The 24559-nt window shown below is 46.1% G+C and overlaps 3 non-coding genes across 3 annotated transcripts; 2 read left to right on the top strand and 1 right to left on the bottom strand.

Annotated features, from left to right (window-relative positions):
- Positions 1–9394: 9394 nt before the first annotated feature.
- Positions 9395–9478, top strand: Trnal-cag (transfer RNA leucine (anticodon CAG)). The gene has a single exon. It is a non-coding gene; the product is annotated as a tRNA-Leu (tRNA).
- A 7434-nt stretch (positions 9479–16912) lies between these two features.
- Trnaa-agc (transfer RNA alanine (anticodon AGC)) lies at positions 16913–16985 on the top strand. Its single transcript has one exon. It is a non-coding gene; the product is annotated as a tRNA-Ala (tRNA).
- An 881-nt stretch (positions 16986–17866) lies between these two features.
- Trnar-acg (transfer RNA arginine (anticodon ACG)) lies at positions 17867–17939 on the bottom strand. The gene has a single exon. It is a non-coding gene; the product is annotated as a tRNA-Arg (tRNA).
- Positions 17940–24559: the final 6620 nt, after the last annotated feature.

Genomic DNA, 24559 nt, shown 5'->3' with positions numbered 1-24559 from the left:
CCGGGACTATCCCGACCGGCTTAAAGAGCATCGAGTGCAACTGCGCCACTGGCTCCACTTGCGGTACTGGCCGTCTCCAGTGAACTTTTTAATTAACATGTCGTGCAAATGCCTGCCGGTATCACGAGCGAATAATTTGTAACGCCAAGCTTCGTAACGCCATCACGCGACCCCCCATGGTAACATACGGCACTGGCCGCCTCCAGTGAACTTTTAACCCGCAAGACTGCCGCGGAGTTAGATCGTAGCGTAATAATTAATTAGTGTTTTCATTGGGTAACCCGGAACTTGTACCGTGTACCAACGTAACTTGTCATTCGTGAGTAACGACTAATAAAGTTACTCAGAAACGTCCCCGTGTGTAATTTCAGTGTTCTTGTAATCCCATCAGCCAGGCATGCAACCCCCTATATTGCTTAGGGCGTATCCAGCACCAACACAGTAAGTTCGTCGTCATCGTAAGCCGACTTATCTAGCGGACCACGCTGGGGCAGAAAGAACCCACGATTCATCTCATGGTCTAGTTCAGGCTAGCCTGGCGCCCACCGGACATTCAATCCACATACACGTCACTGCAACCCGCTAGATATTCCCCCTCAGCTCCCACAGAGAGACGGGCGGCGGCAAATGGCGCCCCTGCGTGGTGCGTGACAAGAAAAACGAAATCAGAAAAATTCGAAAAATTCGCAGGAAAAGTAGGAAATTACGACGGAGAACGACCATTTTTAGAAAGCGAAGGGCGAATAGTCGCGGGCGTGACGTGGAAGGCAGACAAAGGTTTTTCCACCCCCCACCCCCTCAAGATTCAACATTCCAGCAGGACGTGCGACGCGGGCGGGCGACGTCACACTACCCCCACTCCGCGGCGACCGTTTCGCTCTCTGCTTTGTGCGGTGTTCCGGGCATTCCTCCTGCCCACCGTTCGTTCTCGCTCTTCGCTTCACACAGCCGGCGCGGCAGCCCCTTCCACCGACGATTTGGATCGGCGCGCGCAGCTCCAGCTGCCACCATTATCGGCCTCTGTTATATGCGACAGTCCGGGCACCTAGCTCGCGACCCGGCGTAGCGCGCACGCGGACACGCAACAAAACAGGCACGTACAGTGCGTGTCATCACACGGCCACGCATACGAGACGAAAGTTACGTGTTAACACTAGACATCATGTCATACCAGGGCGGCGGATTACCGGCTAATATGGATTTATTAACCGGACCGGAACCCGCCTGGGTACAATTCCTAAGTGGAAAGGGGAAAACGGAACCCACGACACAAGTTAACAACGGACTCACCGCGCCCGGAGCGACGGCTGTTTGCCCAGCGGCAAATCACGCCGAACACGTGCCCCAGTTACAAGACACCACGCGGTACATACCTGACTGGGCCACGGTGACCACACTCGCACGACCGAGCACTGGCCAGGCGATGTCGCTACCCGAATTCGGAGGGGCCCCACACGAGGACCCAAGCATGTTTCTCGAACAATGCACATCGTGGCTAACGCATAATGGCACACACCCTGCCGAATGGGCGGAGAGGGCCAGCGGGCAGCTACGCGGCGCGGCGCGGACTTGGTGGACCAGGTGGGGGCGCTTCGGAATGCCGTGGTCCGAATTCGCCGACAGCTTTACGCACCGGTTCGATACCGGATGCCCACTCATAGACTGCTCGGCGCAGTTTTATGGGGTTAGACAGCGAGAGGGTGAAGATGCGGAGGCATTCGTAGCCAATAAGATCAGGCTGTTTCGGCGAATTTCGCCTAACCAGGATCCCGCCCAAGCACTGCCAGTCGTGACCAAACTGCTTAGGGACGACCTACAGCCATTCATGCGGCTATACCAAACCACGTCCGTCGTGGACTATGCTCGACAAGCACAGGCCACGGAAAACAACCTCGGCGCCGGGAACCAGCGTCATCAGGCGTCCACGACCCCGCGACGACCTTCGATACTACCCCCACCGCCTCAGGCGACGCAAGATGTTCGCGGGCACGAGGAGCAGTCACGCGGGACAGCCGGACGAGCGCCAGACGTTAGGGTAACCGAAGCCCGGGCCCCCCAGTGCAGGTTAGGTTGCCCGCGCGGCACGTTCCATTGGCACAACGACTGCCCCCGGAGGAACGACTCACCCGGCCCACCGCCACCCACAGCACGACCGGACCCGCCCCCGCAGCGACAGACACCCCCGTTCGCCCCCACCATGTCGGGAAACGGGCCCCGGGGGGACCATTACTGAGTCCCCCGGCCGTGGCACCAGCTGTCCCGCCGAGCGCCCATCAACCCCTACCGACCCTGGGGCAACTGCACAGCCTGCCCGCCGGTCTTATGCGTGTGCTCGTGGAGGTCAACGGACACCCAGCCACCGCACTGATCGACACCGGAGCAAGTGCGGTCTTCGTGCGCCCCAACCTGGTGCCGCCTGGCACAATGCACCCGGAGCAGGGCGAACTACGCCTGGCCACCACCGCCCACACCGGACGGATGATCGGCCGCGCGGATATCAAGGTAAGCCTACGGGAGCTCGACACCAGGGTAAAGGCCATTGTAGTGCAGGATCTGAACGAGGAGGTCGTGCTGGGCATGCCGTGGTTAATTGACCAGGACGCCGTGCTTGAGCTACGTCATGCCCGACTCAACCTGGGCCGGACGGAACGCTACGTGGCTTACGCTATGGGACAGACGCCCGTGCCGGAAGGCACCATCACGACGTTAGCCGACATCCGTCATAATGTCCCTCCACAACACCAGGCCGACATAAACCGAGTGCTGTCGGGACGACCGGGCGTCTTCATGACAACAGGCCCGTTGAGACGCACCACGGTGGCAGAACACCGTATCCCGACCACCTCTGATCAACCAGTGTACGACCCACCACGAGGTTATGGTTTCCACGAACAGCGAGCCATCCGAGAACAAGTCACTGAGATGCTACTGAGCGGCGTTATCGAGCCATCACACAGTGCCTACAACTCCTGTGTCGTTCTGGCCTCCAAGAAGGACGGTACGAACCGGTTCTGCGTCGACTTCCGCCCCCTGAACGCCGTCACTGTTAGTGCCCCGCCCCCTCAAATCAGCGTCGAGGCCGCCGTGGCCGGACTGGGGAAAGCGTGTGTATTCAGCACGCTAGACTTAAAGTCCGGTTACTGGCAGGTGCCGATACGGCGCGAGGACCGGGAAAAAACGGCGTTCACGGTACCCGACGGACGCCGATTCCAGTTCCGAGCCATGCCCTTCGGACTGAAGTGCGCCCCAGCCACCTTCCAGACCATGATGACCAGGGTCCTGGAGGGCTACATCGGGGAGTTCGCCCTGGCATACTTAGATGACGTCATCGTGTTCTCGGAGTCGTGGGAGGACCACTGTCGACATCTGGCGCTGGTGATGGAGAGACTGGCCACCAATCACTTGACCGCTAATCCCGCAAAGTGCCACATTGGGGCGACCGAAGTCGATTTTCTGGGACACATAGTTAGCGAGGACGGCAACAGGCCACAACCGGGTCATCTCCGGCAGATAGCTGAAGCGGAAGTGCCACGCACGCGCAAACGGCTACAGCAATTCGTCGGTCTTATCAACTGGCTGCGAAACTATATACCTAATTTTTCGCAACGGATCGCGCCGCTTACAGACTTGTTGTCGCCCCAGACTCGTTATCGATGGACCCCGCCCGCCCAACTGGCCTTCGACGAGATAAAACAGGAGTTCACCCGATGCCACACACTAGCGCGCATAGACCCTGACCGGCCCTTGGTCCTACAGACCGACGCCAGCGCCCTCGGAACCGGCGCTGTACTGTTCCAGGTCGACGACCAAGGGGAGCGGCAAATAGTGGACTATGCTAGCGCTAAGTTTGGGGCAGCCGAAACACGCTACCACAGCAACGAACAGGAATGTCTCGCCGTCGTGTGGGCGATTAAGAAGTACCGCCCACACCTGGAGGGCCGTCCGTTTACGCTCCGCACGGACAACCGCTGCCTCACCTGGCTGCATACCATGCAGGGGCGGAAGGGGAAACTGATCCGCTGGGCACTGCTCCTACAGTCCTTCGACTTCGTCGTTGAGCACGTGCCCGGCGTCGAGAACCAGCTCCCCGACCTGCTCTCCCGTGAACCCGACACCAGCGAAGGGGTGGTGGATGACCACGACTGGGAAGACGTCCTGCCCCCAGACTACGCCACGGCACGAGGCGCCCAACAACCCGCCTACGCTCAGAACATCGTAGGCGAGGCCACGGACGACGCGCCTCCGAACACGGCCGCCGACGTAGACCGCCGCGTCTTAGAGGCCCAACAGCGATCTCCTGATGCCCACCGCCGTCGGCAATCGGCCGAGAGAGTGGGGCAGACGACCTGGCTCCTCCAAGGGGACAGGATAATGAATAGGTCTCCCGACCCGACGGGAACATGGAGGACCTACGTGCCACCGGAGGCCCGCGAGGCCGTGTTGCTGTTTCACCATGACCACGACCTCGCGGGACATCCGGGGGCAGATCAGACCCACCGGGCCATCGGGCAGTACTACCACTGGCCCGGGGTAGCTCGGGACGTCCGTGAATACATCAAGGGGTGCGAGGTCTGCCAGCAGCGCAAGGCTCGGCGTGGGGACGGGGTGCAACAACAACAACCCCGCCTACCGTCGACGCCATTCCAGACCATCGCCCTCGACGTGATGGGGCCCTACCCGCGCTCACCACGTGGCAAACGGTTCCTGATCGTCATCACGGACATGTTCACCAGGTGGACCGAGGCCTACCCCTGCGGCAACTCCCGGGCGGCAACCATCATCGGCCTACTGACCCGCGAGTTCCTTCCTCGTTGGGGCTACCCCCAATCCGCACTGACGGACAACGGCAGCCAGTTCCTGGGTGCACGTTGGAGGGACTGGTGTCGTGAGGCCCACATCGACCACCACACGACGCCCTCCTACCATCCAAGGGCGAACCCCACTGAGCGCCGGAACCAAGAGCTCAAGATCCAGCTACGACTCCGCCTCGGGGACGATCATGCTCAGTGGGACAGCCACGTCGCCGACGCGCTCTTCTGCGTCCGGAGGCGCGTGAACGCCGCCACCGGCATGACACCTGCGGAGATGGTACAGGGCCACAACCTCCCTCTGCCCGGCGAGTGGGCCACCCACGGCGTCCCCCACCCCGAGGAGCGAGGGGGAGAACGCGACCAACGGCGCACAGCTGAACATGATGCCGCCCGGCAACAGCAGGAACAGTATACCCAACATATCACCCCCCAGACCACCAGGGCACCACCCCCTCTACGGACGGGAGACCTGGTGTTCGTGCGGGTCCACCCGCTGTCCACCGCCCCGCGGAATTACTGCGCCGGACTCGCACCCCGTTGGCGGGGGCCCTACGTTGTCCAACGCCGCGTGGGAGCGACCTCGTACCGGATCAACCTGGGTGGTCGCCATGTCCGGAAAATTCATCGAGACGACCTCCGGCTAGCGGCCGTACCGGGTGCCCCGCCGCCCGATGGAGCGGATGACGACGGCCCAGTGGAACCCCGAGACGACGATGAAACAACTCCGGCCACCATGAGCCCGACGCCGCATGGGATGGGCCCCGCGGACGAGCCCCACCCCAACCCAAATGGAACCCCGGACCAGGCCGTTACCCCTCAAGGGGCTCAACGGGGCACCACGCGCCCCAAGAGGCTCTGCTTCGCCCCCACGACGGCAGGCGAAGAAGGCCACGGAGCTGGGCCCGCGTCTCAGAGGGGCGAGGGGTCGCCTGGCGAGAGAGTAGACCGCCCCCGCCGAAGACGACGCCGCCCTGCTCGGCGTCGGGGCTGTGTCCCCGACCGCGCCCCCGACGGGAATATGACGAGTCCCACAGGCGAAGTCCGCGTGACACGCCCAAGCGACGGCCCGGGAACCAGCACGGACAATCGGCTCGGCACGTCCGGCCCCGGGACGCCAACGCCCGGGACCCCCCCATCCGACCCGGCCACGGTCTTCATGGGCCCCGACGGGGATTCCAGCCGGAGCACGAATAGGCCACGACGGGAGCGCCACCCTCCGACGTGGCTCCAGGACTATGTGCTCGACGACGGCGAGCCAGGCGCCGCAACGCCGCCGCCCGACCCGGCAGCCACTGTCGCGTCGCCCCGCAGCGAACCCGCCGGACGTGAACACTCCCCAAACCGGGAGAGCTCCATCGCCCACGACGTGGCCCTACAAGGGGGAACGGACCGGGATTGGTCAGGCCAGTGTCGAATTACGGAGGCGACGCCGTCGGAGCTCAGGGACCTTGACGGGAACATGTCCGACGCGAACCCCGTCATCACGGAACCAGACGAGCCACTAAGCATTGCTACGGGAAGGCCACGACGGGAGCGCCACCCGCCGACGTGGCTCCAGGACTATGTGCTAGACGACAGCGAGCCGTGCGTCGCGACGCCGCCTCCCGGCCCAGCTGACATCGCAGGGATTGGGGCGGCGTCCCCATGCGCCGCGATGCTGCCTCCCGGCCCCGCTGCCTTCGCAGGGACTGAGGCAGCGTCCCCGTGCGCCACCGCTTCGTTCATCGCGACGCCGCCTCCCGGCCCAGCTGACATCGCAGGGATTGGGGCGGCGTCCCCATGCGCCGCGATGCTGCCTCCCGGCCCCGCTGCCTTCGCAGGGACTGAGGCAGCGTCCCCGTGCGCCACCGCTTCGTTCATCGCGACGCCGCCTCCCGGCCCAGCTGACATCGCAGGGATTGGGGCGGCGTCCCCATGCGCCGCGATGCTGCCTCCCGGCCCCGCTGCCTTCGCAGGGACTGAGGCAGCGTCCCCGTGCGCCAACGCTTCGTTCATCGCGACGCCGCCTCCCGGCCCAGCTGACATCGCAGGGATTGGGGCGGCGTCCCCATGCGCCGCGATGCTGCCTCCCGGCCCCGCTGCCTTCGCAGGGACTGAGGCAGCGTCCCCGTGCGCCACCGCTTCGTTCATCGCGACGCCGCCTCCCGGCCCAGCTGACATCGCAGGGATTGGGGCGGCGTCCCCATGCGCCGCGATGCTGCCTCCCGGCCCCGCTGCCTTCGCAGGGACTGAGGCAGCGTCCCCGTGCGCCAACGCTTCGTTCATCGCGACGCCGCCTCCCGGCCCAGCTGACATCGCAGGGATTGGGGCGGCGTCCCCATGCGCCGCGATGCTGCCTCCCGGCCCCGCTGCCTTCGCAGGGACTGAGGCAGCGTCCCCGTGCGCCACCGCTTCGTTCATCGCGACGCCGCCTCCCGGCCCAGCTGACATCGCAGGGATTGGGGCGGCGTCCCCATGCGCCGCGATGTTGCCTCCCGGCCCCGCTGCCTTCGCAGGGACTGAGGCAGCGTCCCCGTGCGCCAACGCTTCGTTCATCGCGACGCCGCCTCCCGGCCCAGCTGACATCGCAGGGATTGGGGCGGCGTCCCCATGCGCCGCCATATCTATGCAGCACACGTTCAAGTGCTGTATTTGGCTGAAGATACCAAGTGACGTCGGAGACTAATCGGCAAAACCGGGCTTCTCTAGGGGGGGGGCGTTTGACGTCGTACCGACGCTACCCTTAAGCCGGTTTCACCCGATCAGTGGCAGGTTGCCCTTTCGGAGCGCATCCTCTCCAAACCCCGGACGAGTCAAGTGAGAGCTCCGCCACGGGACCTAATTCGATGCATAACTTATAAACATAATATAAGTACAATGATCAGTCCCGTTAATTTCAATCACCACCAACACTTTAATTACTTAGTTAATCAATGCGCATCAGTGTAATTACGTGTAAACAACAGTCGTCCACTGACTTATATTTTCAAACAGTTACTTGCTAGTTTGTCATATATCAAGCCCTCAGCAATTAGTTTCCAGATACTAATTTGTAATTAAGTACCTGGAACGATTTTTTTACTTAAACTTATAGTTGTAAGGTGATATAAGTGTCTTGGCGCGCGGCGCGGGGTGGTGGGGGTAGCCCGGAAGCTACCCCGCGCGGCGGCCATCTTCCGGCAGTCTTCTCCAAGCTCAGGCCCGGGGCGCAACTAACGTTCCGTGAGCGGCCATCATCTTTGAATTCAACGATCACTCATTCTGCCATGTGAGTAATTACCCCAAAACTTCCTTTTATTAGCTGCCCACGTGTCCCCGAGCCCTTTTTCCGCGGATCCGGGACTATCCCGACCGGCTTAAAGAGCATCGAGTGCAACTGCGCCACTGGCTCCACTTGCGGTACTGGCCGTCTCCAGTGAACTTTTTAATTAACATGTCGTGCAAATGCCTGCCGGTATCACGAGCGAATAATTTGTAACGCCAAGCTTCGTAACGCCATCACGCGACCCCCCATGGTAACATACGGCACTGGCCGCCTCCAGTGAACTTTTAACCCGCAAGACTGCCGCGGAGTTAGATCGTAGCGTAATAATTAATTAGTGTTTTCATTGGGTAACCCGGAACTTGTACCGTGTACCAACGTAACTTGTCATTCGTGAGTAACGACTAATAAAGTTACTCAGAAACGTCCCCGTGTGTAATTTCAGTGTTCTTGTAATCCCATCAGCCAGGCATGCAACCCCCTATATTGCTTAGGGCGTATCCAGCACCAACACAGTAAGTTCGTCGTCATCGTAAGCCGACTTATCTAGCGGACCACGCTGGGGCAGAAAGAACCCACGATTCATCTCATGGTCTAGTTCAGGCTAGCCTGGCGCCCACCGGACATTCAATCCACATACACGTCACTGCAACCCGCTAGATATTCCCCCTCAGCTCCCACAGAGAGACGGGCGGCGGCATGGTCATATCAGGTAATATTTCCATCCTGAACCGACAGATGACAAACTGCTTTTGTTGAGGAAAGTGCGGGGTTGCCGATTTGATTTACAAGATCCCTTTCAATTATCAAAGCACCAGAAACGTATTTTCACAATAGAAGCTATAATTATGTAAATAATATATTCATTTTTCTCGTCTTTTAACCAACCAACCCCCCCCCCCCCCCCCCCCCCTGAAATTTTAATGACGCAGTCTGCGTCGTTACCACTCCTTGTGGGCACCCCTGCATATAATATACTTTTCATGAAACACATTAAACTGGACTTTGTCATATTAATCTCATTATTTTTTTTATCTAACTGGACTTAGTGGGTTTTCCTTGTACGCCCACGCTATGTTCTTTTAGCGCTCACAACACAATGGTGCAACAGAAAATGTAATCGGAAGATAACCAAACCAGCTTATGACTGGATATCACACCTAACCTAAACTTTAAAGGTACAAACGGATTAAATTTGCCTAGATAAAAAAAAAAATCAAATGTTTAGTGAACAAGTGTGTGCGAGAGAAAGTATAGAGGAACATTTATATAATCAGAAGAAGATAAAGCAAATAATTATTTTCATTGAAATACTACAATAACACAGAACTTACTTCATCAAGTCAGGATGGCCGAGCGGTCTAAGGCGCTGCGTTCAGGTCGCAGTCCACTTCCGTGGGCGTGGGTTCGAATCCCACTTCTGACACTAACCTTTTTATATAATTTTAAAATAATTAATTTAATTTTTTCTAAACTGAATGTCAATAAATAAACTATATCATTTACAGGCATATTTTAATTACATAATCCGCGAATACTTGGCCACTTCACAAACAGTAATTTACCCAACATTTTAATTGTTGTAAAGCCCAGCTACTAATGGATGTAAACTATATAACACCACCTTGGGACAAAGCATCATGTCGATAAATATTCATAGAATTTTTTTTTTCAGGCATTGCATTTCCAAAACTAAGCATATGGAAAGTATGTTTATATTGATGACCACTTCGGAATTCCTACTACTTTTACAGTCTTACGTTCATGACCTAATAAAACAATTTTTTTAGCACCTTAGTGCTACTGTAAGGGTGACATAAAAATACAATATTGTCCGTTTTGTCTGTTCAGCATTAATATTAGTAAAGTTATTTGTTCATGTCATGGTATAACTTAACTTACAATCTATATTTACATTTCTGTACAATAGTCGTCTACATAGTTTTCGGTACATGTCCACCAAATTAAAATAGCTGAAATAAATATTTTGTCAGAAGAAGCTAAATATTTGGTCGCAATGGAAGCCACGTTTAGGTTTTTAATACCTTAAAAAAATTGCTTCGACTACAAAAGTATGTGTAGCCTACACGTTGCTGTTCTATAAAAATGATGTATATCCATTTTATTATTTGGCCTATTGTAAAGATTGGGATATTCTTTTTTATTATTCGGGTCAGCAATACTTCTTTGATATGAAAAATGTATGTTTAAAATACCATTTTTATTTCAATTAAAGTGTTTTGTATTAATTTGCGAGCATGGAGTTAGGAATGTTGAAAGTATGCTGTTTTCTCTTTGTTGGTTTAGATTTTTACCGTGGATGTCTCTGGGGAGTCCGTGTGTACACGTGTGCACACGTGTGCATGTGAGTGCGTTTCGACACACGTCAGTGTGGGTACGTTCGTGCCGCGTGATTCAAGACTGTTTCAGCTAGGCACTGGCTGTATAGGCCTACATCTACCTACACAACAAACACAGCATCGGGTGAGATAATTTTGGCCGACACTGCAGGAACGTCGGAACGTTTTCATGAGGGGGGGGGGGGGGCGAAAATATGTATCACACTTACCTCAGTTCTAGAGCGGGGGGTCCCGGAGCCCTCCCCCGGAAAAATTTGGAATTTTAGATGCAAAATTGTGCTATTTAATGAGTTTCCGAACCAAAATATTAAATATACCATTCCAAGAATTTGATGACGTAGTATGTATTAAATACTACTCTGACAGTAGATGTAGTACAATTTAAATAAAATACCATCTAGGAATTTGCAATAATTTTACAGTATATTGACAATCATAAATTGGATTTTCTAATCAATGTGATCACCAGTGCAACGTTTGTAACTACTGGTTGAGAAAAATACTAGGACCAAACATTTATTCTGGGAAAAGGAGGGGGGCGAAATGCTACTCTCACCCCCCCCCCCCCCCCCCGCCATGCATAACAGCACGTGGGCGACTCGCCACTTCTGCCCCCCCTGTTCCGACGTCCCTGCGACACTGCAATTTCCATGGACAACCTCAAAACAATGCGTGTTGTGATCAACCTGCCTGTTGGAATTTAAAATGAAAATATTGTAAATGCTCTGACGCCTTACGGTAAAGTTTTGTCTTTCATGGATGAGCTCTGAAGGGAGGGGGGGGGGGGGACATTACAAATACAAAGTGAAAACTGGGCTACGCGTTGTCAAGATTGAGTTAGATGAAGACATCCCGTCAATACTGACAGTTGAAGGTCACACAGGCGTGCAGTCTGTGCCACGCGCGGGTGACCTGCCCCATTTAACCGCGGGTGGAGTGCGCGACCCGGCTCCGGGCAACAGTGACACAAGAGACACCACAGCCCCGCGGAGAACACCTGTACGAACCCCGACAGCTGACAACACGGCCGAGAGTTCAGGACAGATGGTTCCCCTTCAGCGTACCCTGTCAAAACAAGTCTCTCTTGACGTAGCAATGAAAAGGGGGAGGTAATCACTCACACCGACAAGAAAAGGATTGCAGGAATCTTAGACGCACATTTGGGGGAAGTAGAAAAGGAAGATGACAAGATGTCAGGACGTGACAGGAAAAGGTGAAGACATACACATGTACCTATACATAAAACACCTCCATATTAACCTGTTAATATGGAGGTGCATACACCTCCAAGACGCGTCAACACGCTTTGTGTGAAGTGTCAAACAAAGACATTGTCCGTGTATCTACACAACTGGATGGACGAGGCACTCCGCATTCAAGAAGACTTACTTGTGCCTGTCCAAATGGACGCTCGCCAACGATGCATGTTTACCAAGCTGACTTCAACGACACACTGCGAGAGGATCACGCGAACGACTGGCGGGACATATCTATTTCTAACAGCATCGGGTTAGTCCATTTTGGCCGACATTTCAAATGCCCTAGACAACCTCAAAACAGCGCGTGCGATCAACCTGACTGTTGAAGTTAAAAATTAAAATATTGTGAATGCCCTGACACCGTACGGTAAAGTTTTGTCTTTTAACTGACGAGCTCTTGGTGAAGGGGGGGGGGGGGGGGGGCATAAATACAAAGTGAAAACTGGGGTACGCGTTGTCAAGATTGCGTCAGTCATATGAAGACATACCGTCGTTACTGACAGTTGAAGGTCACACAGGCGTGCAGTCTGTGCCACGCGCCGGGAAACGCACGCAGTATCCTGTCTTCTCTTTGTTGGTTTAGATTTTTACTTTCCATGTCTCTAACTGGGAAACATAGAAAGTTAGGTTTTTGGTCTTTGAAACATTCTAAAGAATGAAATGGTGGTATGTGATTTTAAATAAAGTCATATTTTGTTAATTTGTAAAACCTTTTGTGAAATACTACGGTCATCTTAGATAAATATTTCAAGATAATATGATAAATTAAATAGATTTTTAGTTTAAATAAAACTGTGCTTGCTACAGAAAAAGAAGAATTTCCAATAAAACAAGTTCTCTACAATTTATTATGTTATTTTATTCCCTAAATGTATAACTTAAATACTAACCACTTGGGGCAATAAAACAAAATGTCTTTTGGTCTTTCACTACACTATGTATATCCCGATAGGGTTATGTTAGCGACTTCCAAAAAACATTTATAATATGTATATACGCATTACGTTGACATGAACATTTGTAAAATAACTAGTATTATCATTCATTGTAAGTACCTTCATATTTATTGAACAACTACGATGAAAATTTTTTTTTTATCAATTTTCTAAATATTCACATTAGTAGCTATTGAAGTAGTTTCCGCGTGTTGTGAAAACAGTAGACGGACGACGAAACGTGAAACGCTTGTTCTTCCGTAACCGCGTCCGATGTTCTTCATGAAGTAACGGAATGGGCTATGTTCTGAAGTCAAGTGGTTAGCAGTTGGTTAGCAAAACAAATGGTAGCTGCATGAAGGTTGATGCTATAAATAACTTGAAAAGATTCGCAAGGAGAAATCGTAAAAAATGCCATCATGAAAAGAGTATAAAATAAATGTTAACGTTAACACACCAGCATAGAATAAGCATTAATCTTTTCTACAGAAAAAAAAAAATAATGAATTGCTGTCCATATGATAAAAGGGGTTGGGGATCGTTCTTAACCGTCATCCCCCCTGATGTCCTTATGCAAGCTACGTTTCATTGGAAGATCCATAGAATTATTCTGTTAAAACTGTATAAATATAGACAGAATCTTTATTGTGTTCTGCGCATTGGCTTACGATATTACAACAGAACTTACACATTCATCTTAAAACGGCATAAATTTTTTAATGCATTATTAAAGCACTAATATTGTACTGAAAATCGGACATTCAAAGAGCTAGAAGCACGGCTAGCCAGGATTTGTTAGGGGGAGGGGGGGGGGGTCAATTGAAGCTATAACATGAATAATATTTTGATAGGTCTGTTTTGGTGGTATACCACCCCCCCCCCCCCCCCAAAAAAAAAAAAGGTCCAAATAAAATCTGCTATGTGCAGTGTTACTTACCAAGAAAAGTTTTCAAAAGAAGATGCTTTAATTTCGAATTTTTGGCTAGCTCGTGACCAAGTGCTTGTTTCAAAATGTGAAAATTTAAATAAAACGTGACACTTATGAACGGTAGATACTTACGTACATTATGAACTAGGTACTGCTTATGATCGTGTCGTAATACGTGTTCAAATATTTATTCTATAGTTTTTTTTTTTTTTTCATTTTCAGTGGCCATAGATTATGCCATATATTCGTTCTTTTAAGCTGGTAAATGAATTTATTTAGATGCCCCTCCTTGACTACGTATTTAGCTAAGACGTTTTCATTTGCTATTGGCAAATAATGCTGGAATCACAATAGCGCGCTACGACAGAAGAATATCGGTTTAAAGTGAAGACACGGTTTTCACCCGCGCGGAAACAACAAATAAACGATTGTAGGCTATATAAAATATTTATTGTCATTGTTTGAGAGAAACATGTTTAGAAAAAATTTAACATTTAACTGGAAAAATCACCACGCGGAAACACATTTCAGAGATTTTACAAATAAATTTAGTACACAAAATCTTAGAAAATACACGAATAATAACAATAGTATTACAAACACACAACTTTAACCATTCTGAGGTAATCCCAGATGGAACGCGGATGGAAATAGAAAATACTGTATCTATCAGCAAGTCCTTTGCGTTTACCACTAATGTCGCGCTGACGTCACGGATGGTGGAATGTTATTGGTTAGGAGACTAAGGCTAGTCCACATACCTCGTCCTCGACAGTGGTCCGCGGACGCCCAACGTCCGCGGACGAATGCACACATTTGTGCTGTCTACATGCTGCTGGTCCGAAGCAGGTCCGAAGTGAAGCTTAGCAGTCGTAACACCAGAGTGCAGTAAATGTGCGAGGCATTTGCTTTTGTCTACATCGAGTTGTTTCATTTAAAGTCGTCTGCTAGATTTACATATGCATAGTTTATTTTGTTTCAATTGTTTTGAAATTTAAGTTTGCAGGTTATATTTTGTACATTAATTTTGACAATATGTTAAATAAATATATATTACAAAAAAATATAATTGAGCTTTTATCATACGTGCCACAATATTAGGTGAATTATTGCCTAAGTAGTTTTACACTTCAGACGAATCTTCATATAGTTTTCAAGACGTCTGCATGTAAAACCACAGTGTTAAAACCTTTGAATATATATACTGTAGAGAAGTCGCGAGTGGATAGATTTACTCTACGTCTTTCAGAAGCGTATGATGAGCAGCTTGGGAACTTCACCGCTGCAGTGCGCTGCCGTAACGCCCTGTATCGTCTTAGTTGTTATTTACACGTTAGAGCGCAGCGCTGTCGCCCGCTGTCATTCCCCGCTCCCCTCATCTATCATTCACCTGCAGCTCAACGTCGTTCAACGGGAGGGGGAAGGGGTGTTTGAAGAGTTCGACACTTGTCCGCTAGGGACCACCACAATTCGATGCCCTAGAGATGGTGGCGATTGCGGCGGTGAATTAACCAACTACCTCAAAACCGTATTAGAAATTTTAACCTGGGCTGGCGACTTCTATACAGTCAGGGCCGCCGAGAGAGAGGGGGGGGGGGGGGGGCAAAAGAGGCAAATGCCCAGGGTAGCCTTAGGGGCCCGGGCGCCCGGCTGGGAAGTGGAAAATAAATGGCTGGAAAAACATTTTCCCCCTGCTATTAAAACATCTTGTACTATATATATATATATATAAATATATATATATATATATATATATATAATTGTTTTGTGTGTTCCTAAAACTACAGTGATTAACCAATAACCTAACCGAGCAGTAGGTACTTGTAACATTCAGTTCACACCAAAATACTTTTAGTAGTAGCAGAAATGGGATCGTTACAGGGACGTCGGAACAGGGGGGGGGGGGAGCAGGGGCGAGGGGCGAGTCGCCCCCCGTGCTATTATGCATGGGGGGGGGGGGGGCGAGAGTAGCATTTCGCCCCCCTCCTTTTCCCAGAATAAATGTTTGGTCCTAGTATTTTTCTCAACCAGTAGTTACAAACGTTGCACTGGTGATCACATTGATTAGAAACTCAAATTTATGATTGTCAATATACTGTAAAATGATTGCAAATTCCTAGATGGTATTTTATTTAAATTGTACTACATCTACTGTCAGAGTGGTATTTAATACATACTACGTCATCAAATTCTTGGAATGGTATATTTAATATTTTGGTTCGGAAACTCATTAAATAGCACAATTTTGCATCTAAAATTCCAAATTTTTCCAGAGGAGGGCCCCCCGACCCCCCACTCTATGACTGAGGTAAGTGTGATACCTCTGTTCGCTCCCCCCCCCCCCCCCCCCAAACTAATGAAAACGTTCCAACGTCCCTGGAACGTTATAAATAATTAATATGTATTACAATATTTTCAATGTAATCAACGTGATTCAGTGTGTTTGATGTTTTCGAAGTAATAAAATTGATTATTACTTTACATTATTTTAATAATATTTACATTCAGAATAATTTATTATACTTATGTATTTTAAAAACTCATATAATAATGCAATTTCTGATTACCATTTAAGATTTTTTTGTTTTTTTAGCAATATATACATCAAAATTAATTATTATTTGTATTTTTATGGGATTAACAATGTAAAAGTGCACTGAGATAATACATGCAAATGCTCTCTTTTTTTTGCGTAACTAGGAAATCGTTATGTATGTTCAAATGAAGGATGTAATTTTACGATACCATATATATTTATTGTATAGGCCTACGTAGTAGTGGTATGAAAGAAAAAAAGGAAGGGGGCCTACTACCCCAGCTGCCCAGGGGCCCACAAATTCTCTCAGCGGCCCTGTATACAGTATATATATATTCAAAGGTAAAACAAAGAAAATGTTAACAAACATTAACCTCAAGTCGTTCTCTTCGCTACCAACTCTTTTTTTATTTCAGGTCAAATTGCTCCCAACTCTTTCAACTCCCGGGAGTCAAACAAATCTCTGACTCGTCCGCGGACTAAAAGTTAAAAATTGCGAATGATCTTGGGACATGGGACATTGGGACATTGGGACACGGGGACGTGACGTCAGAGGGTCACGTGCACCAATCAGCAGTTAGCATGTGGACTAGGTTTTCGCCTTTCGCGCTATCGTTGAACTAAAATATAAATTTGTATACTGAGCAGTTAGTGCGTATGGTGTATATTATCATAATGTCTAAATACATTTATTGATGGTGATAGTTGTGCATTAGAAACTTATGTGGAAACAATGTTTTTTTTATAAATGCAGTTTAAGTATTTATTACAAAATAATTTACACGTTAACAAAAATATACACCATATATAAACTATAATAATGCGTACCTGAAACAACCAAAGGGGGCGTAGCTCAGATGGTAGAGCGCTCGCTTAGCATGCGAGAGGTACCGGGATCGATACCCGGCGCCTCCAATGGGTTAATTTTATTTTCTTTTTTACCCCTTTTTATTATTTTTCTCTATTACCAAAATTGATATTACTTGATTATACTTTAATTTTTTTATTTATATTACATTGTTCATTTAGATTTTGTGAGATGCTGTTGTATACACTTCTGTGGCTGAATTTGTACCAGAGACAATATATACTACATTTCTTACTTTCACCATCGATTTTCATTTTTTTTTATTTTTTTTTTTTAGCAATTTCACTTCCGCTATTAAATTACTGCCCAATTAAGGAAATCCACTTATAGTATGCAACCAAAGTCAGGTTCTAAATGGATGGAATCGGGCTGACACCTAGAGCAGTCGACTCAACAATGATAATATTCGTAGTCCCAACTCTAAACTAAATGTGAATTTCTAATTATAAATGCTTTAAATATGGTACCAAGCAAAACTACATTTTCTTACTTAATGAAATAGGTTTTACTCCAGAATATTCCACTATTTTTAATCGTTTTAAAAGCAACGAAAATAGTAAAAAAAAAAAAAAAAAAAAAACTATTGCTAGAATCTGGAAATTCTTTGACTTTTAATCCCCTGCGCGTTATTGGATTACAGGTAAAACAAATTTGTCACATTGCAAGTATATTGTATCAGTATCGTTAACGAATAAAGCTTAAGTTATTTGTGTCATCTGTAATAATGTACTGTTGAATATATATAACACCAGAGTTGTTTCAAGTTTTTGGAATTATTCTTATTTTAATGAATTGTTTAAGGCTTGAAAAAGTGGAATATATATATATATCATCGGAGATTATTATCAAGTTTTGGAATCAATTTTATTTAAATGAATTAACTAAGGCTTGAAAATGTAACAAACAAAAATTAAAAAAAAAAGACTTGCGACCTTGCCAGGATTCGAACCTGGAATCTTCTGATCCGTAGTCAGACGCGTTATCCGTTGCGCCACAAGGCCTTGTTGTGAGAACTCATTCAAATATGTTATTTTAGAACTTTACTTATTACACGGTTAAATATATTTTTACAACACATTTTGTTTTATATTCTATTTTTATTGTCTTTAGCAAAAAACTTAACTAGCGTTATCAGGTAATTTGTTTTAGTGATTTGCAGGGCCGTCGAGAGAAACTAAGAAGCTGGGGGCTAATAATTTTGTCGAGCCCCTCTCCCCATTAGCTGATGTAGCTACAACTTTTCAAACACGATAAAAATATATATATTTTTTCCGTAGAAGTTACCACAACCATAACTGTAAACGTAATATGCGCATACCGCATAACGTGTAAGGTTTCCAATGAAATGTGTTAGGAATAGACTTGTATTTTTCTTCCAGTATCTAATTAAATAAATCTCATAATTCAACTGGATGGGCCCTATTTCCCCCCCCCCCCCCCCCCTTACATTCCCTTTCCAAACCGACACATTTGCAACCCCCACAATGGCTCTGTTTATGTACAATAAAAAATAGATTTGTTCTTAAAATAAATAACATTATTTAGAGGCGGACCCAGGATTATTTTTTTTTTTGGGGGGGGGGGGGGGGGGGGGGGGGGTCCGGTGGTCCTCTCCCGGGAAAATTTGGATTTCTAGTTGAAAATTTGTGCTATTTAAGAAGTTTTGTATCTTATTATTGAATATACTGCTGGTAGAAAAAAGAATAATTTTTAGTACGGTACTAAATTTTGTTTTAGACAAGAATCAAACAAAGATACCTTTATCAAACCCAAGGTCTCGTCCGCTCAAAATCAGTATTATTTTAATACCATGAAAACCATAGCATGCACATTCTGTGCAACTTAAATCACTGACAATGATGGTTAGCTTTTTACTACATTCACACACACAAATTAAGTTCACTCTACGAGTAAAAACAAAGGGTATAAAATTCACACATATAATGTTTAGTTAAAACTGCAGAAATACAAAATTATGCAAAAATTGAGATAAACGTAGTGCACAAACAATTATTAGTTTTTATATAACACAAACTAATTTGTAAAAAAATTAAAGTAATTCACAGTAGCAGACTACAAATGTTATACTAACACCAACGAGAAAACATCTCACAAAGTTTGGTAGATTGAGCGCTACCCGTAGACCATCGTACCTGTTTTGCTGGGACTGGGAATGTTTTTACTTTTTCCATTCTTCCATTCCATTTTTCTTCACATTTTCGGAGGGGGTTTAAACCCCCAAACCCCGCACCACCCCCCCCCCCCCCCCCGGGTGCGCCACTGGTTACAATATTCCATGTGAATATGGGAGTAAGCAATGAGGGGCGGTCCTATGGGACCCGACCCATAAACCGTGAAATCAAAAATATAAATAAAAAATGGTAGGAGGTATAGGCCCTAACAAAAATAATCTATCGCATTTCACATCCAAATTGTGATGTCTAGTCAATTTGGTTTCGTAAAAAAATTTATTTTACATTTTTTAGTGCTACTCTACTGTGTGTTAATCGATTTAACCTAAGTAATCTTAAAATCAGATAAAAACGTAATTTTGATAGTAAATTTTAAAGATATCAGAAATTCTTTAAAAAAGTAATATATTTTTTTAAAGAGGCTATTATTTTTTTCAAAATTCCGGGCTCCCTTTTTACTGGGAGTTACATATGTATTCCACACCACCCAAAACACTTAGTTCACCCACCTTCCCCGAAAGTCGAAGCGTGTTCGCTACAGTAAGCAATGGAACGACACTTGAAAGAAGATTGCAGGTTTCTAGTAAGTGCGGGACACATTTTATGCTCTCTGAGGAACCTGAAATTCTTAAATAAATACCGCCACTTACGAAAGGTAGATCCTTGTACTACCATGCCTATCACAATGTTGTAACATGTTTGAGAAGGGATTAAAGCTACTCTCTAATTTTGCATATACAGTGGCCATGAATTAAGCCATACTTTATTCGTTTTAAGCTGGTTAACGAGGTTCATTATTATTGGGGAAAAAATTATGTTTTGGGAAAAAGTATTATGGAACAAAGAGGAGGGTGGGGGACGCATTAACTTGACAATGCCCATGGATACCAAACATATTTACGAAAATTTAACTTGTTCACCACAAGTTGCAAATTTAAACTTCTCATATTCCCATTTAATATTTTCTTAAACTAATCTTCCAGTTCGCAAAGAACTTAGCAAGGCTTCTCACGGAGTCAAGTTTTTTCTTCTTCTCCCCGAATGCATCAAACTGAGGAACTTAAAATTTCACGCTTAAAATTCACATGTTTTTTTTTCTTCCTCTGAAAGCTTTGTGAAATAGTTGTGTTGATAGTTCAAACGGTTAAAACACAAGATCCGCGTAGGCAGCAGCTGAACATTAAATTTGGGGTTAGAGAAAAATCGGAAACGGGTAAGATACAGTTGTTCTTAGTGAGTAGCGATAAAAGGAAACGGGTTGATGGTGATGGGAGAGGGGGGGGGGGGGGGTTAGGGAGCAGAATGAACGTGCCGTGGAGAGCATTAGGTATGGACGAAACGAAGTTCCCGAGATATAACTCGATCGGGCAACTGAATTTCTAAATGACTTCCCTCAGCCCGTGCAGGGATAAGGATGCCAGGACGGCAACAACTTCAAAGGGGCGCTCCTTCCAAACCTCCCGCGCTTTTGAACGCGTCTCCTAGGACGGATACTCCCCCCCCCCCCCCTTCACTAACGGCCCAGGAGCGGGAAAACATACCTCCGCCCCGAGGCTGTTCCGTGTTTCTCGCAATTAAGCCCGTCTCCGCGTTATCTCTCCGTCTCTCTCGACACCTCCCCTCCTTCTTCCCACCCCTCCCACCCTGTTCGTGACTTACGGGGGCGGCATCCTCAATTATTTTGCTTCCACAATTTCGTGTTTTTGATCATTATTTTAAATAAATTCATTATACAAATATCGTTAATTGTTTATAAAGTGTTTTATAAATGCAATACGTATTCATCTAATAGTTTTTAATATCTCAATGGTCATCTTTAATTTTTTTTATATATACCACAAGGGTTTTGGACAACAAATTTTTAACACACAACAAAGGCTACACACAAACGATTAATTTAAAACTCCATGCAACATGATTATGTGCTCTTGGTCCATGCTAGGGTTTACATAATAATTGGCCTTCAAGTTTCTAAAATCCACCAAATGAATACTTATGGAACATTTCGTAGACATTTAACAAAAGTTATGTTATGATTTTATTTGAAGTAATTAGCAGGAACACGAAATTACGGAACCAAAATAATTCGGTGTGCCATCTCCTGAACCACCAACCCCCGCAAACAGTTTAGCGAGTTTCCGAGGCAGTTCTGCCAAGCCGACCGCTGCGCTAAGTTTGCACTGCGCCGCGAGCTGCCCCCCCCCCCTCCCCCCACCTTGTTACATCTCTTATGTGCATACTCGCCGAGCGTGAGCGCGGCTGCAAGCACACTTGGCGCTCAGGAAGAAGCTACAGTTTTACCAGGGAGGCTAGCAACAGGGATAAGCCAGGGGATATTCAGGAAATTCCTTAGGTAGTCAGGGAATAATTTTTAATGATGAGGATACTAAAAACCAAATTTAAAAAAAAATGGGTGCGTGTACTTATGTACGCGCGTGAGAAGTTATACTTATTTGGCATCATTAAAATAGTTTTTAATTGTATGCAAATAATTAATTACAATAAAATAATAAAAGGGCTGGAAAAAGATAGTCAACACAGTCAATAAAGTTCAGTTTAAATTTGAAAAATTAAATAAATAAAATTTAGAGAATAATAAATATATATGACATAATTTGTACTAAATATTATAAGATTCTTAATTTTAAATATTTATTTTTGATTATTTAATATTTTTAATGAAAATAAATAAATGTAATAATAGATTCAAAAATTTAATTTAAGTTTGTTAATTTTTTAAATATTTATTATTTTCTTAATGTAATATTCACTTTTCATTTTTATCAAGTTTTCATTAAATTGGTTCATTTATTTTTATAAATATTTATTATTTATTCAATTTAACAAATATTTAAAAAATATTTTAATTTGATGTTCGATTTTAATTTTTATCACAAATTTTTTATTAAATGTTTTATTAAATTTATTTCTGTATTTTTTAAATATTAAATAACCAATAATAAATAATTATTTAACATTAATAATTTTATAATATTTAGTATTTATTATATTAAATAATATCTAATATTTTAAATTAAATCAAAAAATAATACATACTGATAGTTAACCTCAATTATATTGGAGCACTTGAAAAAGTATATAAGTACAATTTTTTTTACTAATATTTACGAATAGTAAATAATATTAATCAAAATATTCAATTTAAATCACTACTGAATTTAATTTATTAGCACACATACCTATAATTCGCACTTGTATGAAACTAGAAACATGAGGATAAATATTATAAATATGGAAACAGTGATCAGAGGTGACGAGCGTGCCAACATGCGCGACTAATAGAGATTCTATTTCTATTTTGTTGGTAGCTTTTTTTCGAGACTTAATGAGCGGTTTAGCGGGGCAGCTTCAACTTGTTAATTTTGTGTTACAGTGATGCGCGCGCATCTTAAAATTTCACTCTCATCATTTTTTCATAACGCGCCTAAAGAAGAATAACTTCAAAAAGTTATGTTAGACACCTATTTTTATTTGTACAGGTTCTACGTACACGTCATTTCTTCAACCTTACAGCATGTATTTCAGAGTTACAAAAAGGTTTTTCTTCCATTCAATTTTGCTCGTAATTATATGAACTCTTCGACCATGAGCGTTGATTTCAGTCCTACCAACAGCAGTGCAATAAAATATTTAATAGTTGCCTGCTGCAATAGCGATGTGTGTTATGCATACGAGTAGAGATTATTATTATTATTATTATTATTTTTTTTTTACTTTTTGGCGACTAACTTATATCAGTGGACAAGGAAACGTCAGGGTATTTTACATCACAAGTTTGCTAGCCCCATTTTTATTTCATTCCTTGAAATACTCACATGTCGCCTGGAACATTCCAATAATCGAGCTTCATTCAGACGAATGTTATGCGCGTACACAATAAAAACAATGTTTTTAATACAATTTCTAATATACGTTTAATTGCAACTAAGTTTACTCAAAAAATACAGTTAAAGATGAACTTAATATATCTTAAGAGTTAAAGTATCTTAGACATCCGAGGAATATGCGTACTGTGTTGATAAACATGACGCCTGAAAAACAGTCGGCAGCAATTAATAATAATTATTATTATACCAGTTTTCTTGATCAATAAATGTGTGTTTCCTCAATTTTGCGGGGAATAAAGTATTAAACCTATTTCGATTTCTAGACCCGGGAATAAAACCGATTCTGTAACTTTCATCTCCCCCCCCCCCCCCCCTTTTCCCACTAGCATGTGCTCGATAAATCTTCAGCCTTGCAAATTCGGTTTGCGGACGTGAATCGAAGAACGCAAGTAAAGAAAACCAGTAACAAAAGGAAAATGCCGCATGTGATATTCTTCTCCCTCGGCTGGATGCGGACGGACGTCTGAAAGCCGTGTTCGCTGAAGAGAGAGGCTTCTAGTCTGGCCGCGTCACGTGGGTCGTATCGCCCTGGGGGGGGGGGGGGGGGGGGGGGCTGCGGAAGCGGAAGATGTCTTGTTTGCTCCGAGGTCCCGCACGGCAATCAGAGAAATAGAAGGAAGAGGGGTGGAAGGGCGGCTGCGAATCTTCCTTCTGTATGCCGAGAGCAAGAGGAAATGGAGTACATCTACATTTCCTCTCCGCCCATAACCCCCTCCCCACCCCCCTGCCCGGACCAATTGCCGAAGAGTTGCACGCGGTTCCACAAGTGAATGGGTAAGAACAAGGGAGAGGAGGGGGGGGGGGGGTTACCAAACACTGCCGATTTTCGTGAGCAGTCACGGCTTGTACTTGGTCCGGGTTCAGACTTAAATTTTTAAAACAATTATAACTTAAAGTTGACTTTGAAGGTGGAGGTGTATGAGTAGCCTACCGTGTTACGACGAACAAATGTTTGCGGTTGCGGAACAAAAAAAAAAATAATAAAATAAAGATTGTTTTACGTAAATTTTTTTGCATACAAGCGTATGTATAAAGAGTTATCAGATTTACACTCCTTTCAATTTACGGCATCAAAAATCAGTTGTTAGTATCTGTATAAGCAGTAATGAGCTTTGCCTGAACTTATTACCTTTGAATATATATACTGTATAGAAGTCGCGAGTGGATAGGATTTACTCTACGTTTTTCAGATGCGTATGAAGAGCAGCTTGGGAACTTCACCGCTGCAGTGCGCTGCCGTAACGCCCTGTATCGTCTTAGTTGTTATTTACACGTTAGAGCGCAGCGCTGTCGCCTGCTGTCATTCCCCGCACCCCTCATCCATCATTCACTGCAGCTCAACGTCGTTCAACTGGAGGGGGAAGGGGTGTTTGAAGAGTTTGACACTTGTCCGCTAGGGACCACCACAAGTCGATGCCCTAGAGATGGTGGCGCTTGCGGCGGTGAATTAACCAACTACCTCAAAACCGTATTAGAAATTTTAACCTGGGCTGGCGACTTCTACACAGTATATATATTCAA

This window comes from Bacillus rossius, assembly GCF_032445375.1.
Source record: "Bacillus rossius redtenbacheri isolate Brsri chromosome 9 unlocalized genomic scaffold, Brsri_v3 Brsri_v3_scf9_2, whole genome shotgun sequence".
NCBI lineage: Eukaryota > Metazoa > Arthropoda > Insecta > Phasmatodea > Bacillidae > Bacillus > Bacillus rossius.
Note: the sequence above shows the minus strand (reverse complement) of the source record. Positions and strands in the feature narration are given on the sequence as shown.